Source organism: Oryctolagus cuniculus, chromosome 16 (genome assembly GCF_051225735.1).
Source record: "Oryctolagus cuniculus isolate XC-2025 breed Fujian yellow rabbit chromosome 16, ASM5122573v1, whole genome shotgun sequence".
NCBI lineage: Eukaryota > Metazoa > Chordata > Mammalia > Lagomorpha > Leporidae > Oryctolagus > Oryctolagus cuniculus.
The window spans coordinates 40,900,173-40,920,134 of NC_142882.1; the positions used below are offsets into that span (position 1 = coordinate 40,900,173).

General features: G+C 45.0%; 1 long non-coding RNA gene and 1 pseudogene across 2 annotated transcripts; one reads left to right on the forward strand and one right to left on the reverse strand.

The window, feature by feature from the left end:
• Positions 1-1,747: 1,747 nt before the first annotated feature.
• On the reverse strand, positions 1,748-11,608 carry LOC149121700 (small ribosomal subunit protein uS5 pseudogene; annotated as a pseudogene). The gene is made up of 2 exons (XR_016222403.1): positions 11,402-11,608; positions 1,748-3,083 (listed from the first exon to the last, which is right to left on the reverse strand). The product of XR_016222403.1 is annotated as a small ribosomal subunit protein uS5 pseudogene (transcript).
• Positions 11,609-11,761: 153 nt separating this feature from the next.
• LOC149121701 (uncharacterized) lies at positions 11,762-17,529 on the forward strand. Its single transcript, XR_016223076.1, has 2 exons — positions 11,762-12,010; positions 17,267-17,529. It is a non-coding gene; the product is annotated as an uncharacterized LOC149121701 (long non-coding RNA).
• Positions 17,530-19,962: the final 2,433 nt, after the last annotated feature.

Sequence of the window (19,962 nt, forward strand, 5' to 3'; positions counted from 1 at the left end):
ATTCCATGTCCATGAGATGCAGCAAAGTGAAACACATTGCACAACGCACACACCCAGGAAGACAGTGGTCTTGCCTCACAAGAGGCTCAGTGGCGTGGAGCTCTAGGGACTTCCGTCCTCTCTTTCAGATCCTCCTCCCACAAATCCTTCCCCAAACACAAGGTCTACCACTCAGGAGTGAGTCTGGCCACACGCCAACACCACCCGAGCCCCGTCCAAAAAAAGTTTCATAGTTTCATAATGCATTGAAACAGAAAGTCTATTTAGAAAATGTGTTAATCCGTTTCTTCTACTTTGAACATATATCAGGCACTGCAGAACATCTAGTAAGACTAGACTTTTCAAAAAAGTACTCAGGACTGTCAACTCTACATAGCAGTCAGAAAACGCACACAGAAAACGATAGTTGTAACAAGGACATGTCCTTCTCCAATGACCAGGCTAACTAGAATCTTCCTTCCTCCCCTTCGCTCCACTCCAGGTCCTCCAAACTTCTGAAAGTCCACAGCTGCTTGTCTCTCCCGGGACACCACCAAGAGTGGCTTAATCAAGGCGGTTCACAGTCACTTCCTGAAGAGCTTTCTTTCCTTTAATAATCCAGACGAATAGGCAAGACCTGTGATTTTTCTAAGTCCAATCTCAAATGTGTCAGTAAGCTTTTCCATCTTGAAGGACTGCAAGCAGCCAAGCGTTTTGTTTGTAAAGGCCAAGGGGAAAGCTGAGAACAGCTTTTTCCAGTGATATCCACAGGCCTTCTGAAAGGGGCCAGGACACCTTTGTTCCAAGGGCGGCCGGCCTCCCCCTGATGATACCACCATCCATGGGAGGCGAGACTGCCCGTCCATGCCCAGGGCCACTCACTGCTCTGCCGCCCATCCTCAGGGATCTGCTCACTGCCAGGCCACTGAGTCCTCAGTGGTCATCATCATCCTCCTTGGCTTTCGACCAGGTGAGGTGTTGGTCAACAAGGCAGTGCTCACCACAGGTCCCAGATGTGCGCAGGCCCAATACCTGAAAACATGGCTGCTCTGGGGTCCTCCAGCTCCCAATGGCCGCTGCGGCATGCGAGCGGCCTCACCGGCACTTCTCCAAGGTGCAGCGTCTGTCTTTGGCGACTCAGAGCGGGAGCCTCACTGAGGCTCCACGGGGTTGGGCCTGGAGCCCCAGCCATAAATTTTGATATTTCTTACCATCATTCATTTCCGGAAATTCTTTGATTTCTTCTACGACCCACGTTTCATTGAGGAGCATGTTTTTCAGGCATCTTAAGTTTGCATATATTTAATTTTGGGGGATTCCCTTCCTTTCAATTGTTTTGAATAGCTTGTGAAGAATTGAATTACTTCTTTATATATCTGGTAGAATTCAGAGTAAAGCCATCTGGTCCTGGGATTTTGTTTGTGGGAGTTCTTTCTCTGAGATTCAACCTCCCTTTTGCTCATTGGTGTGTTTAGATGTTCTATGTCTACTTTACTCAACTTAGGTAGATTGCATCTGTCCCAGAATCTATATATTTCTTCTAGGCTGGCATAAACCTCTTTGAAGTATTTCCTCAGGATTCTGTTTATTTCTGTGGTATCTGTCATTAAGTTTTTCAAAACTTTGATTTTGTTGATTTGTTTTCCCCTCTTTTTTTTTTTTTCTCTTGGGGGGGGGTAATTTGGGCAAATGTTGTGTCAATGTTGTTTAATTTAATTTTATATTTTTAAAAGACTTTATTTCTTTATTTGAGAGGTAGAGTTATAGACAGTGAGAGGAAGAGACAGAGAGAAAGGTCTTCCTTCCATTGGTTCACTCCAGAAATGGCTGCAACAGCCAGAGCTGCACCGATCTGAAGCCAGGAGCCAGGAGCCAGGAGCTTCTTTCAGGTCTCCCACAAGAGTGCAGGGGACCAAGCACACAGGCCATCTTCTACTGCTTTCCCAGGCCACAGCAGAGATTACTTTTATAAACTACTGTTCATTTAGGAGCATGTTGTTCAATCTTGATGTGTTTGCATATGTTCTTCAGATTCCTGAGTTGTTGGATTTGAACTTTTTTTTTTGCAGGCTCCATCCACTTTATTTTTCTCAAGTAAAAACCTATGTTGTGGCCACAGCTGGAGCCTGGGTCCTCTGCACGGACACCCCGGTATGCGTCTTCATGAGGTGGTTGGTGAACTCCTGGTAGGGAGACTTGGTGAACACGGTCTCTTTCCAGAGGTTGGGGATCAGGTAGCTGTAGGTCTTGGAGATGGCATCGAAGGTGGCCTTGGCGAAGTTGCCGAGGGTGGCAGTGCAGCCCCGGGCTGAGGTGTCGCAGTCGTCAATGCCAGCCATCAGCAGCAGCTTCTTGGGGACAGGGTCGGAGACGATCCCGGTGCCCCTGGGCGCGGGGATGAGGCGCACCAGCAGAGCCACAGCGGCCGGTCACCTTGCACGGCACTGTGTGTGTGTGGGGCTTGCTGATCTTGTTCCCCCAGTATCCTCTCCGCACAGGCACGATGGACAGCTTGGCCAGGATGATGGCCCCTCGGATGGCGGTGGCCACCTCCTTGGAGCACTTCACGCCCAGGCCGATGTGGCCGTTGTAGTCCCCGATGGCCACAAATGCCTTGAAGCGGGTCTGCTGGCCGGCCCGCGTCTGCTTCTGCACCGGCATGATCTTCAGCATCTCATCCTTGAGGGCGGCGCCCAGGAAGAAGTCGATGATCTTGGACTCCTTGATGGGCAGGGAGAACAGGTAGACCTCCTCCAGGGACTTGATCTTCATGTCCTTAACCAGGCGGCCCAGCTTGGTGACAGGCAGCCACTCCTTGTCCTGATCAGAGAGTTGTGCGCTATGATGTTGATTTTTTTTTTAATTTGATGACACTTGCTTTATGGCCTCCTATACGACCTATTCTGGAGAAAGCTCCTTGCACTGCTGAGCAAAATATGTGTTCTTTAACTGTGTGATGAAAAGTTCTGTCGAATCAGTTAGATGCATTTTGTCCATAGCAGGGGTCACCTTTGTGGTCTCTGTTGGTTTTCTGTCTGCGTGATCTACCCATGATGAAAGTGAGGTGCTGAAATCCTCTGTTGCATTGTGTCATCCCTCTTTGTCTTTTTTTAGGGGGGGGGGGAGGGCGTTAAATGACTTTAATTTTATCAAAGCTACCAAGTGAATTAAATGAAACTTCAAAACAAAAGAAGCAAATAACAAAGTCATCTACAGTCACAAGCAGTTGAAATCAACAAGTCCTTTTAGGTCCCTTGCATACACACTCAACATCTGCTTTTATGTGACTTTGATAAAGAATGTATGGATCATGGTTTTTCACACTTCAAAAACTTTTTCCCAATTCAAAATCCCTACGTTCTATGACTACTGGATAACCAAAAATATACTGCATCAACTCAATCTAGGAAAAAATGTCACTGATTTTCTTGGGAGCAAGAATTTTGTAAAAGACAAAAACAGCAACAGGCCTCTAAAAGCAAGTTTGGTACAGGTTACAATTAAGATGCTGCATTCCCTTACTGCATCACAGTGACACACACAGCAATGTTGCATACTAAGCGTCCTGTTTCTACGAGAATTCATGATCAGATTGGTACTACCAAAATATTAGCAAGAAGGCATATTTGCATTCACTTTCTTAATGTACTACCACAGCACAGCCAAAAGACATGCCCATCCACCAATGGCTATCATCAAAATGTAAATAGGACACCTCTTGCTTTGTACCTCCTTCTGCCCCCTTGCTGCTGGCCCAGTGAGGAATTTCTGATACTCGCTGACTGCTCAGAGGTGGTTTAACGATTCCTGATCCAGGATGTCTCTAGTCTATCAATTATAACAAAAAGATACAACTCTAACAGGAAATTTATAGTTCTCTGTTACTGACCCTTCTTGGCCGTCCCCTCTGCAACGGTGGTCACTTTGGAAGCTGGGCCGAGTGAAGGGCTTTTCAGCTTAGAGCCAGCAAGATCTGTAGCTCTGACCTGAAAGTCCTTCGACTCCAGGGCAGTTCCATTTCCGGTGATCCAACTCTTGGCTGGCAGAGCTGCCAGGGCTCTTCACAAGCTGACTTCTGCTGAAGGCCTGGCTTACCACATTGAAAGCCACTGCAGTGGACCGGCCTGTTGGGTCTCCTTGAGGGAAGATCAATGGCTGTGTAAAGCAGCCATTCATTGGCCTGCTACCTATCTTTACATTGCTTCTGATGCCTAGCTTTATTTTCCTCCTGGTTTTTGTTAAAGCAGACAAGAGGATGCAAGTCAAGGGGGTGCTCTCAAGTCCCATCTCTAATCGTTGTGGCCTAAACTAGAAGTCTATAGTCACAGGCATGTTCTGACAGTGGTTTATTTTGAGGTAGACAATACCTGTGAGGAAAGCTATGTCCTTAATTAAAACGTTCTCTCCTTTTGTTTCGTCTGAAAGGGAGGTTCTGCCTGTTTATTGTGCTGATGGCAAAGTAATTCGAGCTGTGAAATTATAATTTAAGCTCTCATTTTGGCTATGCTATTACAGAGAAATGCTAGCCATCCCTTTTATAAGGTCTAAAAATCCAATTGTGCATTTTGGGGAGTCTTCAGAATAGAATTAGTTTCCTACCTTGTAGAGAACAGAGAAATGAGAGAACAAGTCGGGCTTAGAATAGAGAAATAAGGGAGCAAGTCCCAGATTGCTTACTGACAACAGCAGTATCAAATGAAAGCTTAGCAAGCGATTTCAACCATTAGATAACAACATAGGAAAACATTTACCAGAAGGTCCAATGCCTTCTATAAATTTGAAGAATACATGTATTTGGAAACACCTTTTAAATACCTAACATGGTGTAGCTTATTTAACCAGAAAACACAAGCACAAGCATATAAAACATTTTCAGTTTCTTTCTACCAACAGATTTAAAACATCTGATACAGAGATCCAGGTCACATGAATCAGAATGTATCTTTGATTAATTTTAGCTGTTTAAATTGATGGTCAACCTTTTATCTCTAAGCCAATTAAAACAACATTCTTAATAAATTTTCCCTTGTAGACATACAATATGTATACACATATAACATAAAAGAACAATAAAGCAGTTTCAGTAATAAGCTTTTAAAAATCTTTAACTTTTTTTTCTGTAAATTACCAATTGATTACAAAGACTTTCTTCTCTTTGTAATCTCAGTTATCCATACTTTCTCTCAGTTGGTACCTGTAATATATTATTGGCTTCATCAGTTTATAGAACCACCCCCAAAGTACTGAATGCAACAGAAGTGGCTGGATAAAGCTCATCGGAGCCTATACAAAACTGTGGATGACAAAAGACTTTAAATAGCCATGTTTAAAATTATAAACTCATTACCCAACAAGAGGCACTGGCCTACTTCACACAGTCTTTTAAAAAGCACCTGTAGGATTTTTACAAAGCATTTAACCCTTTTAGGCCTTTAGAGCTTTCTCATTAAGATAACCATCATGTCTAGTAACACAAGATCATTAGACTTTTTATCTTTCATACATTTGTATCAGTAGCATTTTATATTATACAAACTTAAAGTTTAGCTCCACTTCACATCTTGACAGTACTTCTAACATAATCCAAACAGCCTGATTAGTTGGTGTCTCATGTGTCCTGGGGGCCATTTGGAAATTGTCAAAGTCTAAATTTTTGAAATTTTGATTTTTTGAATGACTGTCAAGGATGCAAAGAAGGCTCAACATCCACAATATCTGGTTGAAATAGGATCCCTTAGCATCATGACATAATATAGACCAAATTTTATCATGGTTACAAAGTGATCATTCAAATGTTTGAAAATAAGCACATATTTAAATGACCCATAGCTCTTGATAAAAAACTCAGCTGTTTTAAACAATCAGAATTTAGGAGAACAAAATAGATTACTTTAACTCACTGCTTTCATGGAAGATCAGATTCTAATTTTATGTCAAAGAAAAATAGATTAATAGCTTTTCTATCCAAAATTTCTTTCTTTCACAACCTTCTGTGACTTCCACACACCCTCTTCAACTTGAAACATTCCATCATTTCCATTCCAGTCTAGAGTAAACTAGCCATCAGGATGAAGTCATCTTTACAAACTATATCCTTTCTTTATACTCAAAAGAACTCTTTCCTTCGTAATCTTCCTTACCAAGAACACTCTTTCCTTCATAGCCTTTCTTACCGAGTACACATTTCTATACTTGTGCTGTTTTCCATCTGCCAATGTTCTTGTTGATATTTTGAAATAATCTCCAAATGTAGAAAACATTTTTCAATAAGGTAACACATCACATTCTAGCCTCAGTTACTTTAAGCAGTGTTGAACTACTTTTCATGGACAGTTTATGCCTTAACCCAATTTAAATGAGCAGTTACACCTAAATGACTTTAGATGCTGATATTGTATTATATCTCTATCTGAATTCAATTAAAATTAAAATTGCATTCATCTATAAAACAAGTACTAATTCCCCACTGCTCTTTCACTGAGTACTGATTACCAAGAAACCTGTTAAAATAAATTGCAAATTAAGTTCAGCATGTTACAAAGCAGTATTTTCAAAGGTAGTGATCTTCCTGGATTGAGAGATAGAAATTTCTTCAAACTCAGTGTCTAGTTACAGTTGTTTTTTTTTCCTGAGAACACCTTAGGCCCAGGAAATCATAGTCAGCCAATTGGGTCTGCCTCTGAAAAAAAAGTGCAGGCAGCTGCAAGACAGGGCCCAAAGGTGAAGGTGGACCAGAAGCTAATGCACCAGGGATAAGAAGCCCACTGCAGTGGAAGCCAAAAGACCTGATTTTCCTGTCTGGCTTGCTCATGATAAAACAAAAGTGCCATCAGAAGGGTGGGATACCTAATTTGTTTCTCCATAAGCAGGGAGCTCAAAACGATGGGATTACCACTCCCTTGCTATGCTTCTGGTAAAACTGGAACAAGAGAGGGAGGGGCAAAAGACCAGCTGGAGGGCAAGGGATGGGGAGTGAAAGCATGGATCATTGATAAGACGGGGAGAGTAGAATTTGGACCAGGCCTGATTCTAAGATAAAATCAGAATTCCTGGGTGGGATGGGGAGGTACAGTGAGCTGAGACAGTGAAGAGTTGGGGCTGCAAACGTGGAAGGCAGAGGTTTTGGCTCAAGCCCTTGACCTCTAGTGGAAACTTTGGATGCCAATAGGACCTGGGCTGGGAAGCAAGAAGCACACATAGAAGGTTTAAATAGAAGAAAGCAAGCTTGAACATATGGGGTCTCCTTCCATTTTCCTGAACATTCACAGAAGTGATAAAGATCTTGAATGCTATCGGGCTCAAACATACCATGGAGGGGCCACTTTGACTGACTGTTAAGGTCATACATGGGCCACGCTCAATTACAGAGAAAGATGAGGCATCGGGGTTTGAGGGCTGGAGCCAATTTGAGAGGGACCCTATTACGTAGGAGGCTACCAAGAGAATCCGAAGGATCGTGGAAAAAGAAAATTCCCATTGCGACCTGTAAAATCAGATCAGTGGACATTGAAATCCCGGCCGTCTGACTAACAAGAGAGTATGATGAAAGAAGGGAGAAAGAAGGTGAGGGTGTGAGAGAGAGAGACAGATACAGAGCCAGAAGTCAGGAGACAGAGAAAAGAGAGTTTTTATCATCTATTGCTGCCCTAAGACATCTGTAACATGTAGCCGCTGGAACAAATGAACTTTGTCCACAATAAACATGGGTATTTACCAAAAAGTGCACGCATACCTACTGGTCAAATCTAAAACCATTTGCTAGATGTGGAGCTACTTGTAATGAGCACTTCCCTCACCCTCGCCTACTGCCATTCCAGGGACTAAGCCCAGGACTGCAACATCTCCCTCCCAGAGGAGGGCTAGCAAGGGTCACTCCAAGAAGATAGTCCTTCCTACAAACTAACAAAAGGGGTGTTTAGATAGGGAATATCTTATTACCTCTACTGTTAACATACTTTGGACACAGGACTTATTTAATACACAGCAGTTTCACTCAAATGCACGTATATAACGACAGACAATTGGAACATTATAACATGAGGAAGGGAACCCTTCTATGCATGCTTCCTCACGCCAACCACCGCCCCCTCATCCCGCCAGCCACCACCCAGGGACTTCAGCATTCTCTCCAAGACCTCAAGTTTAATGCCATTCCCAAAATGCAACCACCCCTACCAAATAACAAACTCCTTAAACAGGCGTTAATTTTAAATACCTAGAGACCTGATGTTTCCTGGAAGGACTTCAGTTTCCCACTAACCACACAGTAGCCACCAAGAAACCCACCTGTTGTAACAAAGGCTCTTCTATGCATGTCTTCTCAACAAGAACATTCTAGTCTAGAAAACTCTCCCTTCCCATCTCTACCAACCCAGTAAACAGGTCGAAGTTCCTGTTACACTTAGTGGGCCTTTTAACAATTTCACGTCCCTAAGTGGTTGTAAGAACAGTGCATCCTATGAGTTATAACACAAAGCATACTCAATGCATTCGTGTACTAACTCTACTTTGTCATACACCAGCCACCTCTTTAACATCTAGATATTGTAAAGTAGGACTCGTCTGACCTTTATGTATCCATTATATACACAGCAAAGAAAAACAACATGACAAACATTGACAATGGTTCACCCTCCCCTACTGCACACATGCTGTAGGAAAAAGCCCTTGAGACTTTTTCCACCACTTCTTCCCTGAAGCAGCACCCAACACAACAGTGTGTACTACTCAGAAAAGGAGTCCATCGTTCCTTTTCCAAAGGACTGTATTTCATATGAGGTTTACAATAGGATAGCTACAAAATGTATTATGTTTTATCTCAATTTTAACATACATTGTGCCCTTCTAAACATCCAGAAGGAACACAAGATTCAAATAGGGACTTCACTTTGTCCACTACATACACAGTAGTGTTGAGGAAACTAGACACATGGAACTGGGTATATCAAAAAGTTTCTCCTAAGTAGGGACATTCAGGAAGGTCTAGAGAAGCTTTCGTTTCTTTCATGTCCTTCTCTCCAATACAGACAGGTAGTAGTGGACACACTTGTCACTGTAAAGTCGTGTTACAATTTCACTCCCAAACGTCCTTTTCAGAAGACAGTCTTTCCATGAAATTTAACACAAAAGGTATAACACGTGTCAGATTATTAACACCACTTTTGTCATACATCGGCATCTCTTTAATATGTAGAGACTAGATATTGTGGAATGAGGACACCTTTGTCCAGTATATAAACAACCTCTACATTAAAGCAATGTTAAATGAAATGCATGTAACATATAGGGCAATAGCGAATATTTTAGAACACACTTGCATAAACACAGTTTGGAATCTCTTCCCTCCCACCTCTCTCATACCAATAAACAATGTGCAAGAGAGTATACTCTTCACCAAAGGGTCTTACCAATTCCACTTCCAAATGTTTCCTATCACTTTTTAAAAGCTACTTAACAAAAGTGGTAATCTGTAGCTCCTACTCTTACATAGACCAAACACTTCTAAACATCTAGAAATCTCGCTATTTCAGACACTGCTCTTCCAAAAGTTCATGGAAAATACTTAGTATTGTACTAAGAAGTATATGGGTTTCAATTTCTTTACACCAAGATAAGCTTCTTTTGATTTCATTTTTCATGAACTTTCTGAAGTCCTCTAGGGTAAGGGCTTGCCCACTAAGAACACAGCACCGTTAAACAAAATTGCACAAAGGTCACAATGGTTAGGATTTGGGGTATCCTCGAAATATGAGCAGTTTGGTCTGGAGCCATTCCCTCCTCACTATCCTCTCTTCCTTTGATCCAGTGGACAAGTACAAGCTTATGTAATTCTTAGAGACGGCTTCACACACGGAAATCCAAATGACATTTATAGAGGACTAGCTTTCATATGAATTTCAACACTAATATCTAAAATATGCTAGTTCTCCTAACAAATTTGTTATACACTAGCAACCTCTTTAACATGTAGAATATTGATGTTACATTAAGACTAGTTTGTCCATTATACACTCTCTATACATAGTAAAACAAAAAGCAGAAAACGACAGGAAAATGGCTGAAAACACCCAAAGTTGGAACACACCAGCATAACACCTTTGGCAGTTCCTCGCCTCCCACCTCCTCCAAACCGTGGAACAAGCACAGCTGGCACAAGGCTCCCAGTTGTGGCCAGCAAGTCCATTCCTCAAAGACACAACTAATGAGTGATACCAAAAAGATATTTACAGAACTATTTCACTCCTTCTAAATTTAACCTATGTCGGGTACTTCTGAATATCCAGATTAGACTACGTCTTCTCAAGGAAAGACGTAGCTGTCCACTATATACACAGCAGTGCTAAACTGCACACGACTAACCAGATTTACAATGTGAAAGTGTCTTTGAAATGTGAGCATTCTGTCCCAGAAACTTTCCCTTCTCCACCATCTCAGTGAGCCAGAATGCTCCACGTTTCTGAAGACAATCTTTCCGAGGAATCTTAATGTAAAATGGACAAAATTAGTGTAACTGACTCTAGTTTTTTCATGCAGTGGCAGCCTCTTTTAAAATCTAGAATGGCTAGATGCTCTAAGTCAGGATTCATTGGTCCTCTGTAGACAATCTATACAAGGCAGAGTGAAACAAAATGCACACACCCAGGAGACGTGGTCTGTCTGGCCTCACTAGAAGCACGCTGGCATCGAGTTCTTGGACTTCTTCCCTCTCCTCTACCTCCTCCTACCACAAATCAGTTCCCAAACACAACCTCTACTGCTCATACTCTGGCCACCCACCAACACTCCTCCCCCAAAAAGTTTCATATGCATTTAACACAAAGTCTATTTACAAAGTGTGTTATTGTACTACTTATGCTTTGAACATAAATCAAGCACTTCATAACATCTATTAAGACTAGCTATTTCAAAACAGTACTTAGCACTCTCAGCCCTCTATATTATTGAGGAAATGCACACAGAAACAGTAGTTGTTAGAAGGAGATGTCTTCTCCACACGACCAACTAACCTAGAACCCTCCCCGCCTTCCCTTCCTCCTCACGCTCCTTCGCTCCAGGACCTCAAACCTTAGGAAAGGCCATGGCTGTGTCTCTCTCCTGGGGCGCGCACACGGGCGGCTTAATCAAGGCCGTTCAGTCACTTCCTGAAGACCTTTCTTTCTATATTAACTCATGCACAAGACGTCTGAATTTTCTAAGTTTACTCTGCTATGTCAGTAAGCTCTGTCCATCTAGAAGGCCTGGATGCAGGCACATCGGTTTGTTTGTAAAGGCCGAAGGGAATGCTGAGAACAGCTTTTTCTTCTTCTATCCACAGGCCTTCTGAAAGGGGCCAGCACACCTTCCCGAGGGCGGCCGGCCTCTCCCTGATGATACCACCATCCACAGGAGCCGAGACTGCCTGCCCATGCCCACGGCCACTCACCGCTCTGCCGCCCATCGTCCCGCGGGGCTCTGCTCCCTGCCGGGCCGCTGAGTGCTCGGTGATCGCCGTCTTCCTCCTCGTCCGCTGAGTCCTCGGTGGTCGTCGTCTTCCTCCTCGTCGTCGTCTTCCTACCAGGTGAGGCGTAGACCAACCAGACACAACGCTCATCTCAGGTCCCGGATGTGCGCAGGCCCAATGCCTGAAAACAGGGCTGCGCATGCGGCTGTAGACCCCCACCCCACCCCCACCCCACCCCCACCCCACCCCCGTGCCTTCCGGGGTCTATGGCCACTTGCGCTCACTCCAGGTCCCGGATGTGCGCAGGCCCAATGCCTGAAAACAAGGCCGCGCATGCCGGGGTCTACGGCCACATGCGCGGCCCTGTTTTCAGGCATTGGGCCTGCGCACATCCGGGACCTGGGGTGAGCGCTGCGTCTGGTTGGTCTATGCCTCACCTGGTAGGAAGACGACGACCACCGAGGACGAGGAGGACGAGGAGGAAGACGACGACCACCGAGGACTCAGCGGACGAGGAGGAAGACGACGACCACCGAGGACTCAGCGGCCCGGCAGGGAGCAGAGCCTCGCGGGACGATGGGCAGCGGAGCGGTGAGTGACCGTGGTATGGGCGGGCGGTCTCGGCTCCTGCGGATGGTGGTGCATTAGGGAGAGGCCGCCAGGAGAGGCCGGCCGCACTCAGGAATGTGTGCTGGCCCCTTTCAGAAGGCCTGCGGGTAGGACTGGAAAAAGCAAGCCTCAGCTTTCCCCTCGGCCTTTACAGACAAACCGCTTTGGCTGGGCCTTCTGGATGTACAGAGCTTACTGATACATGAGAGATTAGACTTAGAAAATTCAGACGTCCTGGGAACATCTATTTGTAGTTGAATATTATTTAGGAAAGAATGGTGACTGTGAATGGCCTTGACTAAGCCACCGGTGGGGGTGCCCCTGAGGGACAGGCAGCGTGGCCTTTCACAAGGTTCAAGTTCATGGAGCAAGGGATCGTGATTAGGAAGGGAAGAGGGAAGTTTCTATACCAGTCTGGTCATGTAGAGAACACATGTCCTTGATAGAACTATCGATTTCTGTGTGCGTTTTCTCACCAATATAGAGAGCTGAGAGTGCTAAGTACTTTTTTGAAATATCTAGTCTTACCAAATGTTCCGAAGTGCCTAATTTATGTTCGAAGTAAAAATGGTACAGTAACATATTTTCTAAATAGACTTTTTTGTTAAAAGGCATATGAAACAATTTGGGGAGGGGGTGGTGCATGGCCAGACTCACTCCCGAGTGGTAGACGTTGTGATTGGGCACTGGTTTGAGGGAAGAGGAGGTAGAGGAGAGGGAGGAAGTTCAAAGAGCTCCACGCCTGGGAGATTCTGGTGAGGCCAGACAGACCACTGACCCATGGGTGTGTGCTTTTTGTTTCACTCTGTTGTGTATGGAGTGTATACCAAAGACCAGTGAGGCCTGAATTACAACATCTAGCCCATCTAGATGTTAAAAGAGGTTGCCACTGTATGACAAAAGTAGAGTTAGTTAAACTAATTTTGTACATTTTATGTTATGAGTCCTCGGAAAGATTGTCTTTGGAAAATTGCAACATTCTAGCTCTCTGAAATGGTGGAGAAGGGAAGGGTTCTGGGCCAGAAATGATTGTTGATGTTGAAATGATTAGTTTCCCTGTAAGTATTACAGGTGGTTATTCAAGTCCACTGGTATCGTAGAGATGGGAAGGGAATGGTATGCAAGGCACAGTGTTCTTGTTGAGAAGACATTCACGTTAGAGCCTTTGTTACATGGGTGGGTTTTTTAGAGGTTACTCTCTGGTGCGTGAGAACAATCGGTTTCTCTAGGTGTTTAAAATTAACACTTGTGTAAGGAGTTTGTCGTTTCCTTTGAGTGTTCACATTTTGGGAATGGCATAAATCTTGAGGTCTAGTAGAGAATGCTGACATTACTATGTGGTGACTGGTGTCAGGTGGGGTCGGGGGTTGGCGTGAGTAAGTATGCGTAAATGATTCCCTTCATCTTATAATGTTCAAATCGTCTATGCGTTGTTATATAGGTGGGAGGACTAAGAATCAGGACTAATCTATTTGCTGCCAAGAAGAAAAACCCCTTCTATGATACACATAGACTGAAAGTGAAGAAGGGAAAAAGATATTCCATGTGAACTGAAAAGTGCAGGTGAAGCCTTCTTAATATCAAACAACATACACTTTTTTATTGAAGGTTTTTATTTAATGAACGCAAATTTCCTCTGTCAGCTGAGCAACATATACTTTAGTACAAAAACTGTTACAAGAAACATAGAGGGAGTTCCTGCAGAGAACTAGATGCTGTTTGCTCCCCTGGGGCCCTCGGGGACAGATTATGGAATCTGGCCTGCAGACACCTGAGCCCTCACTGCCACTGATTGATGGCCCTGATTGGGTGTTTGAAGAGGCAGAGAAGCCCCCCAGGCCCAGCTCAGTGTTCTCCCGTGGGTGATCGCCTTAGAGTGCAAACCCAGGCACTAAGGGTAAGTGCTCTGCATCCCAGATGGTGGTGTCATCAGGGAGAAGGCCGCCTGAGAGGCCGGCCGCCTGAGAGGCCGGCCGCCCTCGGGAAGGTGTGCTGGCCTCTTTCAGGAGGCCTGCAGATAGAAGAGGATAAAAGCTGTTCTCAGCTTTCCCCTCGGCCTTTACAGACAAACTGCTTTGCCTGCATCCAGGCCTTCTGGATGGACAGAGCTTTCCGATATATGATAGAGTAGACTTAGAAAACTCCGATGTCTTGCGAGTGCCCATTTAGTTGAATTATCATAGGAAAGAAATGTCCTCTGGAAGTGCCTGTAAATGGCCTTGTTTAAGCCACCCATGGGGGAGCCCCTGAGGGACATGAACCGTGCCCTTTCACAAGGTTCCAGGTCCTGGAGCGAAGGAGCATGAGGAGTTAGGGAAGGAGGGAAGGTTTTAGTTAGCCTGGTCATTTGGAGAACGCTTCTCCTTGGTACAACTATCATTTTCTGTGTGTGTTTTCTCACCTCTATGTAGAGTTGACATTCCTGAGTATTTTTTGAAATACCTAGTCTTACCAGATGTTCTGGAATGCCTGATAGCTGTTCAAAGATGAAGTAGTCAAATAACACATTTCTTAGAGGCTACTGTGTGATGCCTGGGAACCTGAAGTCCTCCCTGGAAACATGCGGTCTCTAGGTGTTTAAAATTAACACCCATATAAGGAGTTTGTTGTTTCCTTTGAGTGTTTACATTTTGGGAATGGCATAAATCTTGAGGTCTTGGATAGAATGCTGACATCACTGGGTGGTGGGTAGCATCAGGTTGGGGCGGGGGATGGCATGAGCAAGTATGCATTGAAGGGTTCCCTTCCTCATATAAAGTTCCAGTTGTCTATGTGTTGTTATATACGTGCATGGACTAAAAGGCAAGACCCATCTATTTGCTGCCAAGAAGTAAAACCTCTAGCATGATACACATAGACGAAAAGTGAAAGAAGGGAAAAGATCTTACATGGGAACTGAAAAGAAAAGGTCAGGTGAAGCCTTCCTAATATCAAACAACATAGACTTTTTTATTGAAGTTTTTATTTGATGATTGCAAATTTCCTATGTACAAAGAAATAACATATACTTTGGCACAAAAACTGTTACAAGAGACAGAGAGGGAGTTCCTGCAGAGAAATCAGATGCGGTTTGTTTCCCTGGGGCCCTCAAGTCCAGTTTACGGCATCTGGCCTGCAGACACCTGAGCCCTTGCTGACACTGATTGATGGCCCTGATCGGGGCCTTGAAGAGGCGGCCAAGCCCTCTGGGCCCACGTGAGTGATCTCCCAAGAGCGATCGCCTCAGTATCCAGACCCGCCTCTAGGAACAGGGCTCTGCACCCCACCAGCAGCCTGGGCTGCAGGCCCAACCCTGGGGGCCTGCCTCTGTGAGGCTCCTGCTCCGAGGCGCCAAGGACACTGCACCTTTGAGTGGTTCTGGTGAGGCCGCTTGAATGCCTTGGCTGCCATTAGGAGCTGGAGGCACCCAAGAAGGCGGGGTCTGTGGACTCAAGCAGGGCCATGTTTTCAGGCCTTGGGGCCACGCAGATGCGGGACCTGGGGTGAGGGCTGTGTCCAGTTAGCTGACACCTCACCTGGTCCTAAGTCCATGACAACGAGGAGTGGCCCTGCAGGGAGCAGAGTCCCACGGGACTGTGGTCGGCGGAGCAGTGAGTGGCTGTGGTCATGGGCCTGCCTCTCAGCTCCTGCAGATGGTGGTGTCATCAGGGAGAAGGCTGCTCCGGGAGGCCGGTGGCCGTCGGGAAGGTGTGCTGGCCCTTTTTAGAAGGCCTGTGGATGTAACTGGAAAAAGCTGTTCTCAGCTTTTCCCTCGGCCTTTACGAACAAACCGCTTTGCCTGCATCCAGGCCTTCTAGATGGACAGAGCTTTCTGACATATGAGAGAATAGACTTAAAAAAATCACGCATCTGTCATGCGTCCATTGGTAGTTGAATTATCACAGGAAAGAAATGTCTTCGGGAAGTGACCATATATGGCCTCAATTAAGCCACACATGGGGTCACCCTAAGAGGGACATGCAGCCGTGGCTTTCAGAAGGCTCCAGGTCCTGGAACAAAGGAACGTGAGGAGGAAGGGAAAGGTGAGAAGGTTCTAGGCTAACCTGGTCATGTGGAGGAGACTTTTCCTTTTTACAACTATGCGTGTGCATTTCTCACCACGATGTAGGGTTGACAGACCTGAATATTGTTTTGAAATATCTAGTCTAACTAGATGTTATGGAGTGCCTGATACCTGCTGAAAGTAGTAGCAGTAAAATAACATTCTCTAAATAGACTGTGTTTAAATGCATAAGAAACTTTTTTTGGGGGGGTGGAGGTGACATGTGGTTAGATTCAAAACCTAAGCGGTAGTCGTTGTGTTTGGGACAGGCTTGAGGGAGGAGGAGGTGGAAGAGAGGAAGGAAGTCCAATGAGCTCCATGCCAGCGTGCTTCTAGTGAGGCCAGACAGATCACCGTGCCCTTGGTGTGTGCATTTGTTTCACTCTGCCGTGTATAGTTTACAGAGGACTAACTAGTCCTGACTTATAACTGCTAGCTCATCTAGATGTTAAAAGAGGTTGCCATTATATGAGAAAAGTAGAGTCAGTTAAGCTAATTTTGTCCATTTTATATTATGATTCCAACTTTGATATACACTACGCACTTCCAAACATCTTGAAAATGCAATATTTCAGGCACAGCTCTTCTAAAAGTTCATGGAAAATACTTAGTACAAAGAAGCTATATGGGTTTCAATTTGTTTGCACCAAAGAAGCAAATTTTGGATTTCATTTTCCATGAACCTTATGCAGTCCTCCCGGGTAAGGGCTTGCCCACTAGGAACGCAACACCATTAAACAAAACTGCAAAAGGTCACAATGGTTAGGATCTGGGGAATCCTCTAAATATGAGCAGCTTGGTCTGGAGCCATCCCCTCCTCACTTTCCTGTCTGCCTTCGATCCAGTGGACAAGTACAAGCTTCTGTAATACTTAGAGTCCTTATTTTAAACATCTAGTCCTGCTACAGCAGCATCCCATGTGGGAGCTGATTGGAGGCCTGGGTGCTCCACTTCCAATCCAGCTCCCTGCTATTGTGCCTGGGAAAGCAGCAGTAGATGGCCCAAGTATTTGGGCCTCTGCCACCCATGTGGAGGATCTGAATGGAGTTCAGGACAGACCTGAGCCAGCCCTGGTAATTGTGGCTCCTTGGGGAGTGAACCAGCAGTTGGAAGATATCCCTTTCCCCTCTGCCCTGTTCCCCCTCTCTTGCTGTATCTCTGACTTTCAAATAAGTATCTAACTCTTTTTATTTTAGAAAAAATGAACCCACTCATCCTGTGAAAGAGAGTGGAGCCCTAGTCCTGCATTCCCCACCTCTATACTGTAGCATTGACCCTGCAGTTTGAACATGAAGTTTGGAGGGACATGGACATTCCTCACCACTAGACCTGCTCTGCATGAAAGGAATCTTTGAGGCTGAACTACAGGACGGCGAATCCGAAAAGAAATACGATGATCTCTGGGAAGGCTAATTGACTGGTATGATCAACTTATGCTGAGTGTATGTGTTGAAATAGTGAACTGTAACCATAAAACAAGTAGTACATGCTAATCTCATATCTAAAATACTCTTTAATTTCTGTCATCAATGATGTATACTTTCAATTGTAGAGATCTTTTACCTCTTTGGTCACAGGTATTCCCATTATTTTCCTTTTTTCTTAGTGTAGCTGTTGAACATGGGATTGGCTTTCTACTGGTCAGTGCACGTTGACTTTGCAGCCTGAAACTTTGCTGATTGTGTTAGTTCTCTCAGCATTCTGGTGGAGTCTTTGGGGAGATTTCTATATGTAAGATCATTCATTAGCCAAAAGTGACAGTTTGGCCTCTCTTCAATTTAGGTGCCCTTGATTTTTTCTCTTGCCTAATTTCTCTAGCTAGTATTTCCAGGACAATGTGGAACAAAACTTGAATGATTTTAAAAAAGAATCTGCATAACTTTAGTACCTTTTAGCATCAATGTTGGTTTTACAATGTCTAGAAATATGGTTTCATTTCAAGGTGTATTTCTTCAGTTTTTAAATTGAGTTTTCCAGTATAGGAATCAAATTATTAAACTGGACTTACTGGTTTTATATAGTCTAATTATAGTAGAATAAACAGGATTTATAGGTCTGTTATCTCTGAGATCAGCCGGTAGTACTTCTCTTTAAGAAATACAGAAAGTGGCACCAGTGTACTGGCATGGTAGGTAAAGCCATCCCTTGCTGGCATCCCCTATGGGCGCTGCATCGTGTCATAGCTGCTCCAGTTCTGACCCAGCTCCCTGATCATTGCCTAGGCAAAGCACGAGTCTTTGCACCCCTGCCACCCAACCGTGAGACCCATATAATGCTCCTGCTCCCTGGCTTTGGCCTGGCCCAGCCCTGGCTGTTGTGGCTTTCAGAGGAGTGAACCAGTGTATGGAATATTTCTCTCAGTCTCACTTTCTCTTTCTGGAGCTCTGGCTTTAAATAAATAATCTCTCTTTTTAAGACAGAAGTACAGAAATAGCTTCAATTTTATTTTAGTTAATAATTCTAGTTCAGGATTGACTTAGTTTGACTAAAGGTGACATTTTCTTTTCTGACACGTGGTGAATGGTGTTTTCAGATTCTCTAACTGTCAAAAACAACGATGTCAAGAAAACAATAATGTGGGCATTTGTAATAAATACTTTCTCCTATGAACTCTAGGTTATTTCATGTCATCTATTAATATTGAAGTACATGGCACACATTAAGTGCATACATGGTCTGTTTTTATACCTTAAGTTATATTTTCCTGGCTGGCGCCACGGCTCAATAGGCTAATCCTCCGCCTGCGGTGCCAGCACACCGGGTTCTAGTCCCGGTCGGGGCGCCGGATTCTGTCCCGGTTGCCCGTCTTCCAGTTCAGCTCTCTGCTGTGGCCCGGGAGTACAGTGGAGGATGGCCCAAGTGCTTGGGCCCTGCACCCGCATGGGAGACCAGGGGAAGCGCCTGGCTCCTGCCATCGGATCAGTGCGGTGCGCCGGCCACAGCGGCCGTTGGGGGGTAAACCAATGAAAAAGGAAGACCTTTCTCTCTGTCTCTCTCTCTCACTGTCCACTCTGCCTGTCAAAAAAATAAATAAATAGAAAAGATACATTTTCCTCACTTAAAAATTCAGCATTTATTTGAGGGCAGAGGGGAAGAAACAGACAAACACAGAGGTAGACAGACAGACAGATGGAGAGTGCCATCTGGTAATTCACTCCTTAAATTCCAGCAACAGCCGTGGAAGTGCTGCAGCTGGAAGCCAGGATCTTGGGGCCAGGACACAACAACACAGCGCAGGACTTCTACATCATTAATCAAAACCCATTTTTTTAAAAGATTTATTTTATTTATTTGAAAGACAGAGTTACAGAAAGAGGTAGAGACAGAGAGAGGTCCTCCATCCACTGGTTCACTTCCCATATGGCTGCAATAGCCAGAACTGCACCCATGTAAAGCCAGGAGCTTCTTCTGGGTCTCCCACGTTGGTGCAGGGGCCCAAGGACTTGTGCCACCTTCTGCTTTCCCAGGCCATAGTAGAGAGCTGTATTGGAAGTAGAGTAGACGGAAGTGGAAACAGTCCCTATATGGGATGCTGGCACTGTAGGTGGCACTTTACATTCTAAGCCACAGTGCTGGACCCATATGGTGTCTTTTTTTTTTAAAGATATATTTTGGGCCGGTGCCGCAGCTCACTAGGCTAATCCTCCACCTAGCGGCACCGGCACACCGGGTTCTAGTCCCGGTTGGGGCGCCGGATTCTGTCCCGGTTGCCCCTCTTCCACACCAGCTCTCTGCTGTGGCCAGGGAGTGCAGTGGAGGATGGCCCGAGTACTTGGGCCCTGCACCCGCATGGGAGACCAGGAGAAGTACCTGGCTCCTGCCATCGGATCAGTGCGGTGCGCAGGCTGCAGCGCGCCAGCCGCGGCGGCCATTGGAGGGTGAACCAACGGCA